Source organism: Pelodiscus sinensis, chromosome 19, assembly GCF_052426305.1.
Source record: "Pelodiscus sinensis isolate ZL-2025 chromosome 19, ASM5242630v1, whole genome shotgun sequence".
Taxonomy (NCBI): Eukaryota; Metazoa; Chordata; order Testudines; family Trionychidae; genus Pelodiscus; species Pelodiscus sinensis.
Genome location: NC_143070.1, coordinates 31,439,368 through 31,461,805, shown reverse-complemented (window position 1 = coordinate 31,461,805; position 22,438 = coordinate 31,439,368). Strand labels below are relative to the sequence as shown.

Here is a 22,438-nt window from a genome sequence, read left to right as displayed (position 1 = left end):
AAAGGCCCTTGTGATGTCACTGCCACACCCACCCCTACCCTCCAGGGCTAATGTCCTGCCCCAGGCAGCCCCTTTGCATGGCTGAGCTGCTCCCAGGGGTGAAAGTGACACATTTCTCACAGGGACTGTTCTATTGGGCACCACCCTTTGGGCGGGAGGAGGCTCAAGGCAGGAAGTTGGGGGAGGGGTTGTGATAGGACAGTACCTGTAAGAAATTACAGTGTGGAGTGGAGTGTGGGAGGCTCAAGGCAGGGATTTGGGGATTGTGTGTTGGGGGTGGGGCTCAGGATAAACCCAGCTGTGCTGTAGAGTGGCTGTTAGATGGAGAAAGAGAGGCATCCCCTTTGCCTCCCTGAGCAACTCACACATGTAAGAAAACTACATTTGAGATGTTTGCACAGTTGTCAGGATGGCCGAGTGGTCTAAGGAGCCAGACTCAAGGATGTGTCTTTTCCTCAGTTGGGTGTTCTGGTCTCCAAATGGAGGCCTGGGTTCAAATCCTACTCCTGACACATCATCTGTTTTATATCTAGTGAGGTGACCTCATTTCTCCATCTCCCCTGCCATTGTAGGAGCACTTGCTCAGCATTTCTCTTAGGCTGCATCTACACAGCAGTGTTCCTTGGCAATAACCATCATTATTCTGAAATAGCAATGGGAGCGTCTACACAGCGATTCCATTATTCTGACGTCTGTAACGCTCCATCCCGACCAGTGGTCTGAGGAGCCAGGAGGTTTCCAGGCTGCAGACAGCCAAGCCCACAGGCAAAGACAAAGCAAATTCCCAGCCACTTCCTGCTCAGCCCAGCAGGGTCTCTGTGTGGCCCCCAGACCTTTTGTTTGCCATTGCCCAGGCACAGGAGCCCAGATTCAGCAACACTCACAAGCCCCACAGGAGGGGGCTGGTTTGCTGCTTCACCCCACGGCCCAGCAATGAGCCCACAGACTCCCCCTGTGCTCTGAGAGCCCCCCCCCCGCCTCAGACTCTGCTTGCTTGAGACCCCAGAGCCCTCCCTTGGGCTGCCTGGCATGTGGGGACTCAGGTCTAGTGGTGGATTTGCAGAGTCCCACAACAGCTGCTGCCAGCGTGCGGATGTGCACGTCTGTCTGGGGTTACTGGGCACCGGCCTGATTGGGTGAGTCCAGGATTCTGTTCCTGCCAGGATGGACAAAGCAGCAGGGAGAGAGGAGCTTCAATAGCTCAGCTGGCAGAGCCAGGGGAGTGGGGACAGAGTTCTGTGGCTGGGGAGTGGGGGTTGGGGAGTGGGATGCCAGTGGAGGCAGAGTCCCCTGCATCTCCCTCCTCCCAGGATTCTCCCCCCCCCCCCCCGGGAAACCAGCCCGTGCCTGCCCCGGGGCCAACGCCGCCCCTCCCCCCCGCACAAGGAAACCCCATGCGTGCACGCCTGCTCCGTAGCCAACCCCCCCATGCAGGGAAGCCCCGCGTGCACGCCTGCCCCGGGGCCAACCACTCCGCGCACTCTGGGACCCCCCTGCGTGCCTCCCGCGGGGCTGACTCACCCCTCCTGTGTGGTGCAGGGAGCCGATGCTCCCTCCCGCAGTAAACCTGGCAGAGCAGCTAGCGCTACTTCTGGAATCACCGGAAGTGGCACTAAGCTGCAGGACTTCTGTCCATCCCCAGGAAGCCGACACTACCTCCATTTTCACTTGAGGTAAGTAGTGGGGAGCTTCTCGGGGGTGGGAGGGAAATGGGGGCGGGGCAGACAGAACGCCTCACGAGCGACTGGTCGAGGCCTTGCGAGCGACCAGTAGATCGCGATCGACCTGTTGGTGACCAGGGAACTAGATGGAGTGTGCTTGTGTGAGTGAGAGTGCATGAGTGTGATGTGTCATATGCATATGATAAACATTGATTAATGTATGTATGTTCAATAAATGTGGCGTGTTGCCTTATCCCTCTGAAAAAGATCTCGGGAGCTTTTTTTAAGCATAACACAACCACAGTTAAGTTACAGCCCTTGGCATGTGCTGTGGGAATCATTGTGCCTCCTGTGAGAGCAGAACAGAGGATTGGGGGTGGGGGGATTCGTATATTTTGGGAAAGGGTTCTGAGTCCTGGCTCCCAGCCAGGTGACTTGGCCCCTGCACAAAGTGCATGGTGGGAATAAGAGTTGGGGCAGCAGGACAGGAGCCAGCCCCGCAAGCAGGTTGGAGAAAATCCTGCTTCCTCTCATGCGCAGGGGCAGCACTTTTCCAGTGGAGCTAATTCTGCCCCACCTGCAGCCTGTCTCCAGTAGTGCTCTGCCTCAGCATGGGTGGCTTTTGGGGAGAGTAAGTAGGGCTACTGGACCAACTTAGCCCCTTGGCTGGCTCTGCCAGTGAAAAAAGGCCTGGCCCCACCACTGGAGAATGTGGGTATCGATCCCACTACCTCACACATGCAAAGCAAGCGCTCTACCACTTGAGCTAATTCCCCTGCTGTAAAAAGTGTAGCCTTCTGGAAGGCTCTTCCCTTCTCCACAGGGACGTCGGCCTTCTAGGTCAGTTAGTCGTGGGAAAGGAGAAAGCTTCAGAAAGGCCTCAAGGGCAGATCTCAAGGAGACTCCCTGCAGCAAAGCCATGGGGGGGCTCTGAGATGGCCCCTGCCCTGCAGCCTGTCCCACCTGGCCATTGTCATGGACTCTCTGTGAGGTCATCACCTCCCAACCTCCATTAGCCAATAAGCTGAAGGGCTGCAAAAGCCCCTTGTGATGTCACTGCCACACCCACCCCTGCCCTCCAGGGCTAATGTCCTGCCCCAGGCAGCCCCTTTGCATGGCTGAGCTGCTCCCAGGGGTGAAAGTGACACATTTCTTACAGGGAGTCCTGGGAGATGAAGCAGCTGGAGGGAGCCAGGAGAGCAGAGGCCAGCCTGAGAGCTGAGTCAGAGGTGCCCAGTGCACTTTCACACCGCAGGTCCTATGGTGTATGGGCAGCACTCAGGACTCTGACTCCTGCAATCTGAGTTCAAATCTCAGAGTGGGACCTACTGAGACTCAGGTGGTTGTTACAAGGTTCAGGTGCTTTGGCTTCCATGCCCTGAGGTTCAATGGAGAGAGTTTTGTTCCTCTTGCTGGGTGTCTGAGGCCATTGGAGCTCCATCTCCAGACTGAGCAGGCCGGCGGGAAGGGCCTGATGCCATCACAGCTGCAGGGCAGGTCACCCACCTGGCCCTTGAGCTCAGCCCGTGCTGGAGGCAGCCAGACAGTGTGAGCAGGTCAGAGGGGGGATTGGGGGAAGGGTCCTGAGTCCTGGCTCCCAGCCATGCACCTTGGCAGAAAGACCAAGGGCCCCTGCACAAAGTGCATTGTGGGAATAAGAGTTGGGGCAGCAGGAAAGGGGCCGGCCCCTCAGTACCAGGGCACAGGCAGGAGAAGATGGGAGTGAATTCTGCTACCTCTGGGGTCTTGCAGCTTTTCACCCCAGCTTTGTGGGAAGCCAAGTAGGAAGGGGCCTCTGGAGGCTCATAGCCCCCTGGCCTGCTGTGTCTGTGGAAAGGGGGGAGAGGACACATATCTCTCACTGGGGAACAGGGCGCATGGATCCCACTCGTTCCTGCAGAAAATGAAACAGGCTGAGCATTTTGCAGAGAACAGGCCAGAGCCCTTCTCCTGTCCCTGGAGAGACGGAAATGGGTCCGTTCCTTGTGGGGAAAGAAGTGGGTGTGTCGGGAGTGGGGTTTGAGCTCAAACCTCTCCACAGACCAGAACCCCACATTAGGGGCAAGAAAGAGCCTTGAGTCAGGCAGTGGAGAACACCTGGCTCCTGTTACGCTGAGATGGGATATTAGGAAAGTATGTAGGGATAACATATTAATGTATTGAAAATGATTCCTCCAAATGGAAGTGACTCCCCATAATTTGTTCCGCACAACTTAAAGTATTTAGATTTATTATTAATTCTTCTTATTATTATTATTTGTTTAGATTGTTAAATGTTTAGATTTGTTATTATTATTGCCCCTTTAGAATATAATGTATTAGGTCATGTAACTTAGAACTGTTAAGAATATAATCCTATGTAACCAGAAACAGCCCCCCCCCCCCCCCCGCTGTGCTCCAGGGCATGCTCAAGTTTGTGCAAGGGGCTGCTTGAAATTGACATTGCAAAGATACATTGTAACAATGCATTGTCAAACCACTAACTCTGCTATGGGATCCAAGCCCTGTTATTGACTAAGGGCATTGTTACTTAATTGACGCCTGTTCTCTTTAAAACATTGTAACTTTACTCAGCACTCAGAGAATGTTTTAAGCAATACCACCCAGAAACTTTTTGTAACTACAACTCTGATATATGTAAAGTTATTATTATACAAAAATATTGTATGGGAAACATTAATTAAGGAATGTCTGTAAGAGAGAGAGAGTGCTTGGATGATGAGTGAATGGTTCTGAGAGGTGCCAGCCTGAGAATGCAGCAACAAAGGGCTGAAGAAAGCGTCAGGTGCCAGTGCAACCAAAAGGTGTCAAGTGGAGAAAACCAAGTACTGGAGGTCCACCCTATGAGATCACTGACGAGCACCTGGCAGCCACCCTGGAGACATCAGCATGATGCAGCAATTTCCATAGACTGGCATAGGAAGAAATTACTATAAGAACTGGACTAAAAAACTATGGAATCAGAGTCCAAGGTTCTGCTGCCAGCCCACCAGGAGCTTCAGATGCCCATCTGATCAGGACTTTGCTCCCCACTACCCTCACTTGTGTACAGAATACCTGGCCAATATTCTGTCACAAGCAACTTCCAGGCTGGTAACTATACACAGAACTTGAATGAATGGATGTATGAATGAATGGTTATATATATATATATATATATATATGTGTGTGTGTATAAGGGTTAAGTAGTGTTAGGAATAAGTAGTTAAACAATGTTGTTTGCTTCTATCTTTTCTTTATTTTTTATTATTATCTTTACAATAAATGTGGCTTTTTGCCTTAGCCCCCCTCATAAGATCTTGCTTGCTTTTATTTGGTACAACAACTTTTTCCACACAGCCTGGCTAGCTCAGTTGGTAGAGTATGAGGCTCTTAATCTCAGGGTCATGGGTTCAAGCCCCATGCTGGGCGGTGCCCTTCCTTAACTCACATTCTCAGCCTGTGAGCAATTGGCTCTCAGTTTTCACCAGGGTTTTAGAAAGAAAAAGTCTAGTCCTGGGGTCCAGCTTTAGTAGAAACAAAGAGAGAACCAACTGCAATTTCCATCTTCTGAAGGGAAGGGAAGAGGATTTTCTTCTCCTCAGTTCTAGCCACATCAGCCCAGGGGGGAGAAAAAATAACCCTTCGCTGGCTGATTGTCCCCCGTCAGCTTCTGTAGCTTCACCTCCTTCCACAGCAGCTTCAGCTTTGAGCTACAAATCTCAAGGGGGTGGTGAGGAAATTAGGTGCTTTCCTGAGAACAAGAGGTGGAGTGTTCACAAGGAGCATCCCCCTCCCCTGCAGAGCAGGGTGTTAGAAAGAGCTAGGAACAGAACAGTCAGACAAGTTCCATCCCTTGAAATGTGTTTCTGTGGTGTAGTGGTTATCATGTTTGCCTAACACGCAAAAGGTCCCTGGTTCAAAACCAGGCGGAAACACAGAGTCTTCTCTTATTGTGGTGCCCAGGTAACTGCAGCTGCTGCTGACCAGCCTGTTGATGAGCCCAATGCTCATGTGACGGGGGGCAGGGGGTAACTGATAATTCCCCTGGGTGAAAACCTGGGGAAGCCAGATAAATTAGGCCAGGCAGCTGCTTGTGCCTTGGCCTCCCCTGCCCTGGGAGGCTGGTGCATTGGGCTGGCTCTGCCTGATGCCTCCCATGTGTGACTTGCCCAGTGTAACAGGCCAAATGTCGAAAAAGCCTCTTCCCCCCCACCACTAAAAAAAAGCAGAAGAAAAAGCTGCACAAATTGGGTTTTGAAATTTGCGTAGCTTTTCCCAGAAGAGCCGTGTAGGGCAGACATAGCCTGAGTGTTGCTCAGCACTGGTAGGAGACAGGGAGGGATAAAACGATCTAATGGCACCTGAAGCCTTTCAGAACAACTTCCAGCCCCAACCGCAAGAACCAGCCCTTCCCTCCATCTTCAGTGGGGTCTGCTGAGAACTGTCTGGACTCAAGCCCACCCCAGTTTCACCCTAAGGATTGCATGTTCTGTAAAAGCTGCGCCCTGGAAATGAGAAAGCAGCTAAAGTGACACTCATGGGACTTGAACCCACAAACTTTGAATGTCTAGCTGGGCTCACATGAATCACTGCAGCTTAAAAGAGTGATAGAAAAGTAGCCATGTTAGTCTAGGGTAGCTGAAACAAAATACAGAAAAAAACCAGTTTCTTGCCATTTTAACTCAGAAAGGACATTATCTCAATGACTTAATTACCTGCCTCCTGCTTCAAAAGCCTTTTAAAACTGCACTTTCAAGGGAATCCTCTGAACTGTTATTCATGCTAAAATTTGACACTTTACGGCGGGGTCCTAACAAAGACTCTAGTTATCTTGCTCATTACAAAGATAGCTTCCCCAATTATCACCTCTAATATCATTAGCTCACAGACATTTACCTTCCCCCTCCCATCTCTCCTCTGTTCTGAAATTTGATTTGTCCTTTTCATATGTGTTCGTTTTTTTTAATTGTATCCTTTGGTATATATGGTTGTGACAATTTTCTTCCACTATTTGATCTGAGGAAGTGGGTCTGGCCCACGAAAGCTCATCATCTAATAAACCATCTTGTTAGTCTTTAAAATGCTACACAGTCCTGTATTTTGTTGCAGCTTAAAAGTCCAACATGCTTTCCATTGCACCACAGAGCCTGATATCTCCACTCTCTGCTTTGCAGCATGGCAATTGCTGGTGGCAAAGAAAGGGGAGCCAGGTCTGTCTCTTTTGGGAGAGCAGGTAGGAAGAGGGAGGGGCCACTGAGCCCCTGACAGTGAAAATAAGGGATAAGAGCTGAACTGCACTTGTAGAGTGTGGGAATCGATCGATCCCACTGCCTCTCGCATGCTAAGCAAGTGCTCTACCACTTGAGCTAATTCCCCTGCTGCATTTACAGAGGCCTTCTTGGAGGCTCTTCCCTTCTCCACAGGGACGTCTGTCATCTCTCTGACTCTCAGCACCTCTGACTCTCAGCTCTCAGGCTGGCCTCTGCTCTCCTGGCTCCCTCCAGCTGCTTCATCCCCCAGGACTCCCTGTAAGAAATGTGTCACTTTCACCCCTGGGAGCAGCTCAGCCATGCAAAGGGGCTGCCTGGGGCAGGACATTAGCCCTGGAGGGCAGGGGTGGGTGTGGCAGTGACATCACAAGGGCCTTTTGCAGCCCCTCAGCTTATTGGCTAAAGGAGATTGGGAGGTGATGACCTCACAGAGAGTCCATGACAATGACCAGGTGGGACAGGCTGCAGGGCAAGGGTCATCAAAGAGACCACATCCTGCCGCTGCCCTCCCCGCCCAAGGCTTTGCTGCAGGGAGTCTCCTTCCTGAGAGTTGCCCTTGTGGCCTTTTTGGAGCCTTTTCCTTTCCCAGGGCTAACTGACCTAGAAGACAGACGTCCCTGTGGAGAAGGGAAGAGCCTCCAAGAAGGCCAAACTGAACACAGCAGGGGAATTAGCTCAAGTGGTAGAGCGCTCGCTTTGCATGCGAGAGGCAGTGGGATCAATGCCCACATTCTCTAGTGTTCAGGGAGATCATCATCATCCTTTTACTGGCAGAGCCAGCCAGGGGCTAAGTGGCTGCACTAGCCCCCCTCCCCCACTTCCTAGTTGCTCTCCCCAAAAGCCAGCCACACTGAGGCAGAGAGCTGCTGGACACCAGCCCTCCTGGGCCAGGCAGTGCCAGGAACACTGGAGGCAGGGGGCAGGTGGGGCAGAATTAGCTCCATTGGAAAAGTGCTGCCTTTGTGCATGAGAGGGAGCTTTCCCAATGTCCATTGGTATTTCCTGGGGCTCTGTGTAGGGGATTGGGCTTGGCCATCTTCTCCATGGGAAATGCCTCTTCTTTGGTAAGCAGCTCCCAGGAGTTCATGGAACTTCTTCTTCTCAGCTTGGGAAAGGGACAAGCAAGGGGCAACGGGACAGGGGTTTATGTGATAATGACAGGGGTGCAGAAATTATTTTTTCTCCTACTAAAGAACCAGGGTGAGAGAATGAAACTGATAAGTAACCAAGTTAAAAATAAACCAAAAGGAAGCATTTTTGCACCCAGTGGAACTCCTTGCCAGAGGATGTTGCAAAACTGAAATCTGCAAGAAGGCCCAAAACAAAATTGGATAATTTAATGCAGGAAAAGTCAATCAATGGCATTTAACCGGGATGGACAGGGCAGGTGTCCCTAGCTGGTGCATTCCAGAAGCTGGGAATGGGAGATGGGAAGGATCACTTAATAACTGTCTGCTGTCCTGAGACAGGATTCTGGGCTAGTTGGACAACTGGCATGGCCCAGTCTGACTGCTTTGATGTTCTGTTTGGCTGTTCTTGTCCCTCTGGACAAGGGAGAATGGTCCCCTGTGACGGACCGGGCCGTATCTGGGCACAGCTGAGGACGTCTGCTCAGGGCAAATTGCTCAAATCTGGGGCTCCTTACAGCCCCCAGACTGGTGACCTCTCCAAATAGGCCACAAACCAGTCTCAGAGTGCTTCAGCTGCCTGCCTGAAGCCTCACGAGCAAAACCCCTCCGACACCTCAGCAATATCCATGCCCCAGATGGCCCCGGGCCTAATACACAGGTGGGGGGTCCTAGCACCCAATCCCACCTACCCCGAACAAGTCCTGTCTGGTTCCAAGAAACCAGCCACAGATCCCTGGTCAATTTACCCTCTGGACAACTGCCTAACCTTTTATTTCACTATCACACGTTACAGCAGCTGTGACCCAAGAGGTGACTTCAGGCTCCTTCCCACCTCTCCCTCACTGCTAAGACAGCACCTGCCATTTTCAGAAGGGGCAGAGATGGGTGACTCAAACTGCCCCTCCCCTCTGCTGTGTGGGCAGCCCTGCAGGAAGCTCTGTGGCACACACAGCACTAGCCCAGCACAGTCAGGTCTGCACAAGATCCATTGGTTTGCTTTGATTGTTGAAGGAGACAACACAGAACTGGCTCCAGCCCCCACTCAGTAACCTGGGGAAATGACCCACCAGGCCTGGGCCCCTCGGAGAGGCAACGATTCCCCACTGGCCAGGGCAGAGCCTCCCTCTCACACAGTCATGGAGCCTTCTTCCCCTGGTCCTGCCTCCCCCTTCACGCAGCTCTCACTGCTCGGTGCTGCCCGGGAAGGGCCTCACTGCTCATCAGTGTTTCTGTTCCAGGAGCAGGGTGAGTTTCATCTTGTGCACCAATATTGAGTCTGTGGGCACCTGTTCGGGGGTGAGCCCCAGCGGCCTCTGCCAGTTACTAACAAATATCTTAGCTACAAGTTATGGGAGAAAGACACTAACCCAAGGGATAATTAACACCTGGCTGCACCTAGTATCTGTCTCCCCCAGGGCCACTAAGGAACAGATGAGGGACAAGGCATGAAGCAGATCTAAGATACTAGCTAAGTTGAGTGTGAGAAGCACAGGGAAAAAGACCCAAAAGCTGGTGAGAGAACAACATGAAGACATCAGGATCAGGGTAGCACATATAAAACCAGGAATTCAATAAAAGCCAGGACAGGATTATAAAGTGAAATCCCTGCTCCTTTCTACTTGAAAACTAATTTTAAACATTTTGACAGTAGCCAACCACTCAGCCTGTGCTCTCTTCCTCCAGCTTCCCAACAGGAAAGAAGGAACAATCATCAACAGCAGACAACAATTACATTAAAACAACACTATCTGCTTGCTTCATGCTCAGAAGAGAACACTGTCACTCATCCTCATGGCTAGCGAGACCAACCACTTTCAGCTGTATTTCTCTCGTTACCAACTATAGAAATGATCCCTGAAAGCACAGTCTTAACAGCAGCCTGCTCGCTACACACCAACATTCATGTGCATTCACTTTCTCCTCATGAGGAATGTTTTCACACAACATCTGTGTGAAACAGAAATAATCTCAGCAAAATGCTTGTCCCATTCAAACACACTCCACTAGGTTTAGAAATCTGTATATTAGAATATGCTCCATGTCCCTGTTTACAGAAACACGCCTCCTGATTAGCATGTGGAGCACCTGGCAGCCAATCAAAATCTCTTGCTGTTTCTTCCTGAAACTGCAGTTCCTGGGGCTCCTCTAAGTCAGTGGTAACAAACTGCCAGTCCACAGACCAGCAAGGGGCCAGGAACCCCTGCCTGCCGGGCAGAGGTGGAAAATAACTAAGTAGAAATACTTGATCACACTGCTCAAGACCTTTTTTGGGTATTTGTACTTTACTCAAGTCATTTATTTTAGTCACACTTTGATTTTTATTCAAGTTATTTTATTTTTTTAGACAATATTGTACTTTTTACTCCACTCCCATTTCCAGAGGTGCTGGGTTACTCACGACTCGCATCATTCTGATTTGCTAAAGCCCAGCTGCATGTGCAAGCACCAGTCATCCAAGAAATAGCCAATCCACAAGCACAATGCCCCTGCCAAGGAAGAAGCCTTTTAATAGCTGCTCCAACACCTTGTCATTCAAACCCAGTATCCCTGCAGGCCCTTCCAGCCTGAGACCTGAGTGAGCAGGGCGGCTGCCCAGGGCTCCATGCTGAGGGGGTGATATGAGCAGTCTCATGTGACCTTACCTAGGCCAGCAAGCTACATAGGAGGGAAAACCAGCAGCGGGGGTCAGGGGGGACAGAGGCACTTACTTGTGTCGGGTGAATGTCCTTGTGGGAGCAGCAGCAGGCTGGATGGGTGCCGGGGGCAGGGGCTCCCCATTCCCCCTGGGACAGAGGCCCCTGTGGAAGCCCTATAGGGGAAGGTGGGGCAGGTTGTGCTGGAAGAGGCTGGGGGTGGGTTACTGAGTGGGGTGGGGACTGAAGAAAAGGACCCAGAAGCCTGATGCTGAAAGTCCCCCTCAGTCTGGAGTTTCACACCCTGACGGATCAGAATAAAGTGCCTCAAAGGAGCTACAGCCCCACAGCCCAGCCTAGGGATGGCTCAGCCAGTGGGTTAGAAGCACCGGGACACAGAGAGACTCAGGAGCTGCTCAGAGACAAGCACTGGCGAGAAGCAGAACAATTCCCCCAGCAGTTGATTGGTTCTGGCTCATTTGCTGGGACTTAAGGAGAACAAAAAAGTCCTGAATCAAGTATCAGAGGGGTAGCCGTGTTAGTCTGAATCTGCAAAAGCGACAAAGAGTCCTGTGGCACCTTATAGACTACCTGAAGTGTAGGAGCATAAGCTTTCGTGGGCAAAGACCCACTTCGTCAGATGCATCTGACGAAGTGGGTCTTTGCCCACGAAAGCTTATGCTCCTACACTTCAGTTAGTCTATAAGGTGCCACAGGACTCCTCGCCGCTATAACAAAGTCCTGAGTCTCCCCCCCCTGTGACTGGCCCCTGCTCAGCCAATCAGAACTGGGACTAGAACTGGAAGGCTGTGTCCACACTGGTGGACTGTGTCTACACTGGCGGGTTATTGCGAAAGAAGGGCCACACTGCCCACTCGCTCTTGTGCAAGAAGTTTTATAGTAAAGTGTGGTAAGAAAGGGCTTCTTGCACAAGAGAGCATCCACACTGCCATGGATGCTCTTGCACAGAAGCACAGCTCACACACACCAGCATGGAAGTGTTCTTGCACAAGAACCCACCAGTGCAGATATAGCCCAAGGGACCTTCAGAGACAAAGTCCAGTCCCCTGCCTCACAGCAGGATTAAACACCATCCTGATCAATGTCTCGCCAGAGAAGGGAAGTTACCAGGAGTGGGGTTTGAACCCACGCAGACAAACATCTATTGGATCTTAAGTCCAACGCCTTAACCACTCGGCCATCCTGGTGGTGTGAAGGAGAACAGACATGAGAAACTTTTCTCCCCAAACAGCCCAGGGACTCCCTCTCAGAGCATGTGCCCATCCCATCCCTGTACCATGGCTTCCCACCGCGAGGGCGAGAGCTGCCCCCTCCTCACAGCAAAGAGGGAAGCAGGGAAAAGGGAAGAAAAATGAGACAAAACCCAACGTCCCCAGGGATTCCGAGGAACAAAGGCCTGGTGGGGAAAATATGCCCCCTCCCTTCACCCAATGTTTTCCCTGCCTTGCATTCGGCAAGCCCCCAGGGATCAGGCCAGTGTTTCCAGCCTTTGTGTTTATACCATGGACAGACAAACCATTCACAAACTTTTGCCAGACCAGTAACATTTTATTTACATATCACTGTGCATGCACAGACTGCACTGAGCGCCGCACCGGGCTAAAATCTACTCACCACGGGCGGGTAGATTGCCCTAATTGCTGAGCCCTGCATATCTGCATACGCATTATGCAAATAAGTGTAAATATCTGCAAACGCTGATCTGCTCACTCCCCCAACCTCGCACATGCTGGGAGCTGGGAGCAGTTTCCCTGGACCCAGGCTGGGATCAAAGCCACCTCTGCTGGGAGCAGCCCTGGGCCAGATCCGCCCCCTATAGCCCTGGGGGGCTGCTCTCTGGGGAAGGGGAGGGGGTCTCTCTTACCTGCCCCCGCAAGGGGCAGGGACTGGGCTGGGGGCACTGCCCTGGGAGAGGTTCCTACATCGCACCGGTCATGCGGGAGATTCCCCCTCCTGGAAGGTGGCACTGAGGGAGCTCTGAGGCTCCAGGGCAAAGGCCTCCAGCCCCCTAGTCCCTGGGATTAGGAGGCCCTGGAACTAGGCCCCTTGGAGTAGCACTGTGGCCAGGGGGCTCTGACCCACAACGGGGCTGGCCCCAGAGCCCAGGGCCTAAGCTTGCCCAGGCTCATACCAAGGGGCTTTCTGTGGTGCCGGGCGGGGGAGGGAGGCCAGGCCCAGGCCAGTGGGAGAAGGGGCAGCGCCTGCCAGGGCAGCAAGGGGAGCTGCAGGGAGCGAGACGCGGCGTTTCTGCCTGAATCACTCAAGGGTCCTTCTGCGGGTGAAGCGCCTCTGACACCCCTGTGCTGCTGGGTTCCTCTGCCTCTCCCATTCGGGGGACTCTTGCCCTGGCACTCATGAGAGGGCCAACATAGGCAAAGCAGCCTGCCCCGGGCACCTTCCATAGCTCAGCTGGCAGAGCAGAGGCCTGTAGCGGGTGCTCGGCAAGTGTCCTTAGGTGGCTGATTCAACTCCAGCTGAAAGGAGAGATTCTTCTCCCTCCCCCTGGCTGCAGGCCCGGCCTTAGGACCAGGCAGCTGCCTTGGGTCTGTCCCTTTGGGGCCTGGTGCTACAATTGACAAAATGGTTTTGGGTACCAGCTGCCAGTCAAATGTCTTAGGCTGCGCAGGCCTTGAGTCATGGCAAGAGCTGGAGGGGAATGGGGAACGGCTGCACTTTGGAATGGGAAGGGGGTGTCTGGAACCATAAAGTAGAACAGTTTTAGGGCTGTTTCTAAGGAGGGCACCATGGCTTAGTTGGCTAAAGCGCCTGCCTAGTAAGCAGGAGATCCTGGGTTCAACTCCCAGTGGTGCCTTGTTGCCAGGTCAATGGGTCTTTTCTTCCCACCATTCTTCAACATGTACCTGGAGTTGGTTTTACCTTCAGTTGAGTTTGGTGGTTCCCTCACAGTGCTAGTAGGATAGTAGCAAAGGGCAGGAGGTGTCCTAGGAGTTTGGTTTAGTGAGGCTTAGCTAGACTTGCTAAATCAAGTTCTGGAAGATGGATTTCAGCAGCAAGCTCCATCTGAGTGAAGACATGGCCTAATGATGACTCACAGAGGCTACATCTACACTAGAAGTTTTCTCCTTAAAAAAAATATGTTAATGAGGGATTCAATTGCATGAGTCACATGAGTCACAATCTCATTTGCATATTTTCTGCCAATGGGATTGTTGTGCAAAAACAAGCAGTGCGAACATTTTATTTGCACAAAACCCCATTTTTTCACAAGATTCTTATGCCCCCCCAGAAGAGGTATCCTGATCTTGCAGAAAAAGGGGGTTTTGCACAAAAAGAAAACTTCCATGCTGCTTGTTTTTGCACAGCAACTCCAGCACAAAATCAGTTTGCCAGAAAATATGCAAATAAGATCATGACTCATGCAAATGAGACCCTCATTAGCACCTTTTTTGCTGAGAAAATTCGTAGCGTAGCCATAGCCGGAGATTCTGGTGCTGATCATGCAATAGAAGCACATTACGTTTAAACAGCTGCCGTATGAATGTACCTGAAAGTCACAAGGATCAATGATCTGTGTGAAAGGCAGGTGGCCAGTAATTAGAGCCCCAGGTATGTTGTGCGCACAAGGGAAGGTAGGAATGTGCACCGGGCAGTCTGATAATGGTGTTTAGTGTGTGTTTGTAACAGGCTCTTGCCCATCTCCGGTAGATTTGGGCAACTCCTCCATCAATTGCAATACACACTAGGCCGTTCCTCCCCAGCTGGGTGTGGTTCTTGTTCTTCTGCACAGCACAGCCCATGGAGACCAAGGACCTGCCATTGGGCTTCAAAATCACACTCTTGTTGAATGGATGGAAACAGAAACCAGACCCACAGCGGGTTTGAGCTGGCTCCAGCCGAGGGACGGGTTTGCCTGGTTTTTGGGCATTGGCACAGGACAGCAGTAAGGGTTCGTATTTATTTAAAGAATCCAAAAAATAGAAACCTAGAATATAATGGAATGGGAGAGATAAATATTTCCATTGAATGGTCAGTTGGATTCGAAGTAACGCTCATATAATTTGTAGTCTATCACTGAGCTACACTCCCCGAAGTTTGCACTGTTATGAGTTGAGAAGGGAACAAGAGGCTTTTGTAGCCCACACACCCCTGGCCTGTCTCCATTGCTTCTGCCAGGTGAAGGGAGGCCGCTGGGCCCAGCATCTTTCTCCCCAACCAGGGCCGGCTTTTGGGGAGGTGGAGGGGCCACTGGAGGCACTTGGTCCCCTGGCTGTGTCCGTGGGGAGGTGGCTCTGCTGAAAGCCAGACTGGTTTTCCTGTTGTTAGGCAGGACCCTGCAATCCATGTTCTCTCCTGCTTTTGTACCCTCTGTTGCCTTGTTGCCTTCTGCAGGTGCCCCTTCTGATGGGACAGGCATGTTTTTCTCAGAGTTTGGGTACGATGTTGCCTTAGGCAGGGGTGTGGCCAAACCACAGGCCTCGCTGTGAGCAGAATTCAAACCTACGCAGGGAAACCCTATTGGATTTCTAGTCTAACACCTTAACCACTCGGCCATCACAGCTCTAAGCAACAGCAGGCCAGGGAAACTGGTAAATAATCTCAGTGCCCAGGCCTGATGTCACCTGACAAAATTCACACAGCAAACCATTTCAACAGTCATGCAGAGGGGTCCTGGGCGCTCTGGTCTGAGGCTCCCTTAGAGGTGAGTTCAAGGGGAAACCTCACAAAGGAGATTCCAGGCAGCCAGGCCATGGGGGTCTCTGAGATGCCCCAGCCCTGCAGCCTGTCCCACCTGGCTGTTGCCATGGACCCTCTGTGAGGTCACTGCCTCCCAGCCAATGAGCTGAGGTGCTGCAAAAGTTCCTTGTGATGTCACTGCTGCCTTGCAGGCTCATGTCCTGCCCCTGGCCAGCCCCTTGGCATGTGTGAGCTGCTCTCCCTGCCCCCATCACGCAGGGCTGGTTCTGGGGCTCACACAGGGAACATCAGAGGCTGCTCAGGGGGCCACATTGCTAGGCCAGGGGCCCTCCTGTGGGGCTGTGAGTGTTGCTGTCCCTGCTGTACAGACAGGGCCATAGAGCCTCAGGAGACTGCAGCGGTGGGAGACACTTCCCTGGTTTCGGGAGGGAGACGAGACGTCAAGGCTCATGACTCAGAGCCAGCTACAGATACCCATGGAAAGCTGATTTTCAGAGGGGTGTGATCAGCCCTTCCTGTGCATCTGGCTTCTTCAAAGGGGCTTCATTAGGTGCTAGAAGTTGAAGAAGGGTCATTTAGAAGGGAGAATTTCTTTCCCTGGCAGACTTTTCTGTGTGCCCCAGTGGCCTAATGGACGAGGTACTGGCCTTCTAAGCCAGGGATTGTGGGTTAAAGTCCCACCTGGGGTGACAGTTTCTCTCACTAATGAAGAGTTTACCTTCTTCTGCTCTCTGAAACAGTTGGCAAGGATGCCTGAGTGTTTTTCTCCTCAGCAGTGCACAAGAGAGAAGCTGTTGCCACTGGGCCTGCAGGGCAAGATGAGCTTTGCCTGCCCCCCTCAGCCTGACTCCCTACTTGGCCCCATTCCTGCCTTCCTTCTTGGGCTGACCCAGGGTCCAAAAGGGGCTGTGGCTGCTGCTGATGGAAGAAGCTCAGAGGCAAGGTGCTGGCAGCAAGAGATCCTGGCTGCCTTTTTTCCCTGGGTCTCAGTGCACCATGCCGGCCGCCAACCACCTTGACCAAACCTCAAACAGCTGGATGAGCCAGCCCACATCACAGTGAGTTGCTAGTGGCCCTGTCAGAGAAGAGCCATTGGCAGCTGCAGAGACAGCCCTTCAGCTGCCGGATGCGCCTTCTGAAAGGGCTATTTGTGAGTTAGGTTCTGTTTGGTTGGCTAGCTCAGTTGGTTAGTACCTGGAATTAATAATACCAAGATTATGGGTTCAAGCCGTGTATGTGTCAAAGCTGCTCCCCACGAAAAGCGGTGAGAGGGAGCCCTTGGCTGTGGGACCCACTTGTGCCTGTTGTTCAGGGTTAAATAAGTTCTCCCCCAGGAGGTCGCCTGTTCCCTTCCCACCTTGCATTGGTTGGGAATCAAATCAAGCAAGGAGCAGCAAACATCAGGCACTGTCATTGTCTGGGCCACAGATACAGACCCTCTTGGAGCTGTGGTCCAAGGAGGAGTCTCTGCAGGCCCTGCAGTCCAAGTGGAGGAACATGGACATTTATGGCTGAATGGCCAATGGTCTAGCAAAGAAAGGCCACTTCCCTTCTACCCCCACATCCTAGACCAAGTCATAGCCAAGGTCAAGGAATCACAGCAGAGGTATGTGAGGGAAGAACCACATTGGCTGGGAATTGAACCCAGGTCAACTACTTGGAAGACAGCTATGCTCACCACTATACCACCAACGCCTGCCTGCAAAGCTCCTGCGAAAATAAGTGAGGGAAACCCACGTCTGCCATGAGGCTGGCCAGAGGCGAGAGGGTGCCTGTGTGGTTTGGGTAAAGCAGAACTTCTTGGCCATTAGCAAAGATCAGGAGTGGAGATACTGGGGGAGTGGCTGCCCTGCGCTCTCCATGGTGTGAGGAGCTGGGGAGCTGGGCGGGAGAGGAGTCCCAGAGGTTGTCCGGTGGGAGAGTAGAGTTTATCAGACTTTGGGCTAAGCTCTAGAGCAGCCAAGGGAGAGGTGGGGAAGTGACTTCTGGATACTCTGTGTGGCTCCGGAATGAGGACCAAGAGCCGTCCTTGTGTTTTTTGCCGTAAAGTGTTGTTTCTGGGTCCTTCGCCTAAGATGGAGCACTTCTGCCTTTCGGAGAGCCATGTCACAGGCACAAGCCCCCAGAGACTCCTCCAGGGACACTTCACAGGCAGGGCCGGACCGAGCCATTCCGGTGCCCTGGGTTGACAGTTCAATTGTGCCCCGGGTTGGGGGAGGGCGCATGCGCGGAGCTGACAGTGGCAGGATGCATGTGCCTGACCCAGCCCAGCTACCACCAGTGGTGCGCAGCCCGAGGCTGCCTGGGGTGGGTAAGCCTGGCCATGCAGGGCCCTGCAGCCATGGGGAGAAAGGCGCTGCTAACCGGTGCTGCGGGGGTTAGCATGCCCCCTTCCCCCGGGCAGCCGCTGCAGAGTGGCTGCTGGGAGCTACTGCAGCCTGCAATCCGGGAGCCGTGATGCCTGATGGCAGCTATAAAGGGCGGCTGCCCGGCTAGCCCAGGCCTTAATCCAGCCTTGGTCACAGGACCAAGCAAGGGGCAGAAACACTGGGCACTGTCAGTGTCTGGGCCAGAGATAAAGACCCTCTTGGAGCTGTGATCCGAGGGGGAGTCTCTGCAGGCCCGGCAGTCCAGGGGGAGGAATGTGGACATTTGTGAACATATGAACATCAGAACGGCCGTACTGGGTCAGACCAAAGGTCCATCTAGCCCAGTGTCCTGTCTGCCGACAGTGGCCAGCACCAGGTGCCCCGGAGGGGGTGGACCGAAGACAATGATCAAGCGATTTGTCTCCTGCCATCCCTCTCCAGCCTCTGACAAACAGAGGCCAGGGACACCATTTTATCCCCTGGCTACTAGCCTTTTATGGACCTAACCTCCATGAAATTATCTAACATATGGCCCAATGGCTGATGGCCTTGCAGAGAGAGGCCACCTCCCCCCTCCTGCATCCTAGACCAAGTCAGACTCAAGGTCAACGAATTGCGGCAGGGGTATGTGAGGACCCGTGAGGGCAGGTCCCGCTCTGGGGAAGCACCGCAGCACTGTGCATACTGTGAGGAACTGGACCAAATCCCGGGGTGTGGGGAGCCCCTGTCTCCAGGGATAGTTGTGGAGTCTGGGATGGAGACACCTGGGAAGCAGCGGCTGCAGCTTCAGGATGACAACGTTGATGACCTGCAGCGCCAGGAGACGCAGGAGGACTCCCAAACGTCTTCAGGCAGCGGGGAGGGAACATCAGGTGAGTGCTGGGAGGTTGCAACACCCAGGACATGTTGACACTTGCAGTCTCCTTCAGGAGAGGGATGCAAATGGAGACATTCAAAATTGTAAATGAAATTGAGATTTAAATATCCTGCGCTACATTTGCATAATCGCGTCCGGGCGCTGTTTCAAAATACTTTATTTTGAAATAAAAAACACCGTTTAGATGCAGTTATTTGGGGAGAAAACCCTTCTTCCGAAATAACCCTTAAACACTCCCCTCTGGTCTGGACCTAACAGCAGTGTCAGCGTTTGTTAGTCGGGGCTCTGGACAGCACCTGCACAGAGGGAGATGGCAACTGCGGGATGCCCTGGCCAACTGTCCCAATGTCTCACAGCAGAAAAGACAGCAAAAGAGGCCAATGCAAACAGCCCCCTGGCAGCGAGGAAGTCAGCACGTCGGTGGGTGGGGCAGGGAGCTGGGGGCAGAGCTGGGCTCTAACTCACTGGGTGCCCTTGGCCCATTTAGTGAATCTCTCCCTGGCTCCATGGCCCTGTCTGTACAGCAGGGACAGCAACACTCACAGCCCCACAGGAGGGGGCTGGTTTGATGCTTCACCCCACGGCCCAGCGAGGAGCCCCCAGGCTCCCCTGTGCTCAGGGAGCCAGGTTTGCCTTGTGAATTCTGTGGGGCAGGTGATGTCAGGCCTGGGCACTGGGATTATTTACCAGTTTCCCTGGCCCTGGGGCACTACTGTATTCAGAGCTGTGATGGCCGAGTGGTTAAGGTGTTGGACTAGAAATCCAATAGGGTTTCCCTGTGCAGGTTCAAATCCTGCTCACCGCAAGGCCTGTGTTTTGGCCACACCCCTAACCAGGCAACAAGCTGCACAACCCCTGAGCCACTCTCCCCATCCCCAGTCAATCCCTTTCTGTGCCTTCTGAGAGAGACGTGGGACATGGGGCCTCATCGTGGGTCCCTGAGCTCTAGGGAAACTCTCAGCTCCTGCAGCCTCTGCCCCCTGCCCAGCACCCCATGGCTCAGCCCTACCCCTGGGGGCTGCCCTGCTCCAGTGTGTGATAGTTGTTGAGAGGATGGAGTGTCTGGGGCTGCCCACAAAGGTCCATCTATTAAGGGCAGAAATGTTGGGGATGTGATGTGGGTCACCCCCCTCCCCGGCCCTGTGTTGGGAGCAAAGGTCTAGAGAAGTATTGTGTGTGTGTGTAGGGGGGTGGCCCGCGGGTCTTGTTTCCTGCACTAGCTCTGCAACTTCCCCCAAGGCCTTGGCCAAAGAATTAGTAACAGAATATTTGTCCAAGTTTATGTACAGAAAAAAACTGACAAGAACTGACAAGTATGTTTATGTTTCTGTGGTGTGGTGGTTATGTGGTGGTTATGGTGTTTGGTGTTTGCTGTTTGCTTAATATGCACAATGCAAAAGGCTCCTAGTTCAAAGCCAAGCAGAAATGGGGGGAGCTCTGATCTTATTGTGGCTCCCCAGGTAAACACACAGCTCCTGGGATAAGCCCAACAACTGAGTAGCCAAGGAACAGCAGGAGGCCCTGTCCTGTCCTACAAAGCCCCTGTCCTGTCCTACAAAGCAAGGGAGGGGCCAGGGCCAGGCCAGTGTGTGTCCATCAAACAGACAGCCCCACACTCAGAGGGGCCCCCCATCTCTTACACTCCTCAGGCCCAGGGGAGCACATTAGTGCCAGCAACATGCTCATGTGGTGCCATGTTCCAGCCAGGGCAACAGGGAGTATTTATTGTGGCCTTACCACATTTCCCCCAAGTGACACTGCAACTCAACTTTCCTCCTACAGGTCAGCTTGTGATGACAGCTTTAAACAAACCCATCAACTTGAAGTTATTAGCCCCTATCAACACATGCCAAAGCCTGGGATTGAACCAGGGACCTTTAGATCTTCAGTCTAATGCTCTCCCCACTGAGCTACTTTGGCCATGATAAGAGCCCTGTGTGGCCTGTAATTCTCTGTCTGGGACATTGTGTAGCTGGGCCACATGTTGTCATGCCCTGCCCAGGAAGGCGAGACTGGCCTGTCCACAGCGCCCCTCCCCCACAGCCCAGATTCCCTCTAAGCCAGGCCTGGGCAATACAGGCCAGCGGGTTGGATCCAGCCCATGAAGCCACCCAACATGGCAGCAAGAAGCCTCAGGCAGATTCCCTGCTCGCCCTGCCCCCACGCACAGCTGAGAGAAGGGGCTGCTGGGCCCTTTGTGTCTCTCAGCTGTAGAGGAAAAGGCTTCAAGCCTGGTCCCTGCTCCCAGCTTGTTTGTGGCCAATGGGAGCTGCCTGCTTGAAGCCCTGGCCAGTCCCCACAAGCTCTTATTCACCCAGGCTGGCTGGGAGTGAGCCACGTAAGTCTCCCAGCCAGAGCCTGCCTCTGGCACCCCAGCCCCTCCCTTCCCTCAACCCACAGGTACCCCACATAAACCAAACCCTCTGCCCCCCTGAACCCTCACCCCTCCCAGATCCTGCACCCCAATCCTCTGCCTCAATTCACAACCCAACATGCTGCAACCGTTCCTGCACCCCAGTCCTCTGCCCCAAGCTCCTGTCTGCACCAACCTGCATCCCAGACCCCCTCCTCCTCCATTAATAGCATGGAAAAGTGCAGCCCTGGGAGCAGTTCCCCATGAAAACTCATTGCCCACCCCTTCTCTAAGCTGTGCAGCAGCCCAGCGCCACAGCTGCCATGTCTCCCCAGAGCCCTTAGGCTGGCACTGGGGAGGCCTGAATCCAGGCAGTGCCCAGCGGAACCCAGCAGGGGCAGAGGGTACTTGGGGTTGGGGCCGGGGGCTGTTCTGAAAGGCTGCAGGCGCCGTTAGACCCTTTTGTCCTTCCCTGTCTCACCCCAGCGCTGAGCAACACTCAGTGTCGGTCTGAGCATCCGTCCTGCTCTGGGACGTGTCTCTGTGGCAGGAACCTGCCCAGGCGGCTCTCGCAGTGAGGCCCCTCCCTGGCAGCACCAGAGGACTCTTAACAGCAGCTGTGTTGACGTGCCCTGAGTGCTGAGTCAAGGGGGAGGCAGGACCAGGGGGAGAAGGCTCCATGACTGTGTCAGAGGGAGGCTCTGCCCTGGCCAGTGGGGAATCGTTACCTTTCTGAGGCACCAGGCCAGGGCTACTCGGAGAGGCAACGATTCCCCCCTGGCCAGGGCAGAGCCTCCCTCTGACACAGTCATGGAGCCTTCTCCCCCTGGGCCTGCCTCCCCCTTCACTCAGCTCTCAGGGTTCGTCGACACAGCGCATTTACTTTTAAAGCTATTTTGAAAAAAAACACTTAAATAGCTTGTTTCAAAGTAGCACGTCCACACTACAGGGAAGGCTCAAAATTGGTCCGAATCAGGAACCCCTAATGTGGACGCGCTACCTCGACTTAGAGCCCCAGGAGGCACTGGGGAGTAATTACTTTGACTGGCCCTGGGCAGGAGCTATTTTGAACTAGCAGCAGTGGAGCATCCACACTCCGGCTATTGCAAAGTAGCTATTTCAGAAGAGGCGCTATCCCTCGGGCAATGGGGTTTACAGATTTGGAACTAAGCCGTGGTGGCTTTTGAGGGGAGTGAGTAGGAAGAGGGAGGGGCCACTGGAGGCACTTTGCCCTCTGCCTGGCTCTGCCTGTAGAAAAAGAGCAGGGAACTCCCCACCCACTGGAGAATGTGGGTATTGATCCCACTACCTCTTGCATATTAAGCAAGCGCTCTACCACTTGAGCTAATTCTCCAGCTATTGCCAAGCCCTATCTTTTACCAATTCTTACCTTTGTCACAGGGACATCTCTCCACTAGGCCAGTTAGTTGGTGGGAAAAGAGAACGCTCCAATGAGGCTCCTCCTCACACCCATTCTTGTGACCCT

At 53.2% G+C, this 22,438-nt stretch overlaps 8 non-coding genes across 8 annotated transcripts; 4 read left to right on the top strand and 4 right to left on the bottom strand.

Annotated features, from left to right (window-relative positions):
- Positions 1 to 4,999: 4,999 nt before the first annotated feature.
- TRNAK-CUU (transfer RNA lysine (anticodon CUU)) lies at positions 5,000 to 5,072 on the top strand. Its single transcript has one exon. It is a non-coding gene; the product is annotated as a tRNA-Lys (tRNA).
- Positions 5,073 to 5,505: 433 nt separating this feature from the next.
- On the top strand, positions 5,506 to 5,578 carry TRNAV-AAC (transfer RNA valine (anticodon AAC)). The gene has a single exon. It is a non-coding gene; the product is annotated as a tRNA-Val (tRNA).
- Positions 5,579 to 9,697: 4,119 nt separating this feature from the next.
- Positions 9,698 to 9,913, bottom strand: LOC149522965 (small nucleolar RNA U3). Its single transcript, XR_016347490.1, has one exon. It is a non-coding gene; the product is annotated as a small nucleolar RNA U3 (small nucleolar RNA).
- Positions 9,914 to 11,801: 1,888 nt separating this feature from the next.
- Positions 11,802 to 11,884, bottom strand: TRNAL-UAA (transfer RNA leucine (anticodon UAA)). The gene has a single exon. It is a non-coding gene; the product is annotated as a tRNA-Leu (tRNA).
- A 1,551-nt stretch (positions 11,885 to 13,435) lies between these two features.
- On the top strand, positions 13,436 to 13,509 carry TRNAT-AGU (transfer RNA threonine (anticodon AGU)). The gene has a single exon. It is a non-coding gene; the product is annotated as a tRNA-Thr (tRNA).
- Positions 13,510 to 16,976: 3,467 nt separating this feature from the next.
- On the bottom strand, positions 16,977 to 17,048 carry TRNAG-UCC (transfer RNA glycine (anticodon UCC)). The gene has a single exon. It is a non-coding gene; the product is annotated as a tRNA-Gly (tRNA).
- A 2,274-nt stretch (positions 17,049 to 19,322) lies between these two features.
- Positions 19,323 to 19,404, top strand: TRNAS-AGA (transfer RNA serine (anticodon AGA)). Its single transcript has one exon. It is a non-coding gene; the product is annotated as a tRNA-Ser (tRNA).
- A 1,042-nt stretch (positions 19,405 to 20,446) lies between these two features.
- TRNAF-GAA (transfer RNA phenylalanine (anticodon GAA)) lies at positions 20,447 to 20,519 on the bottom strand. Its single transcript has one exon. It is a non-coding gene; the product is annotated as a tRNA-Phe (tRNA).
- Positions 20,520 to 22,438: the final 1,919 nt, after the last annotated feature.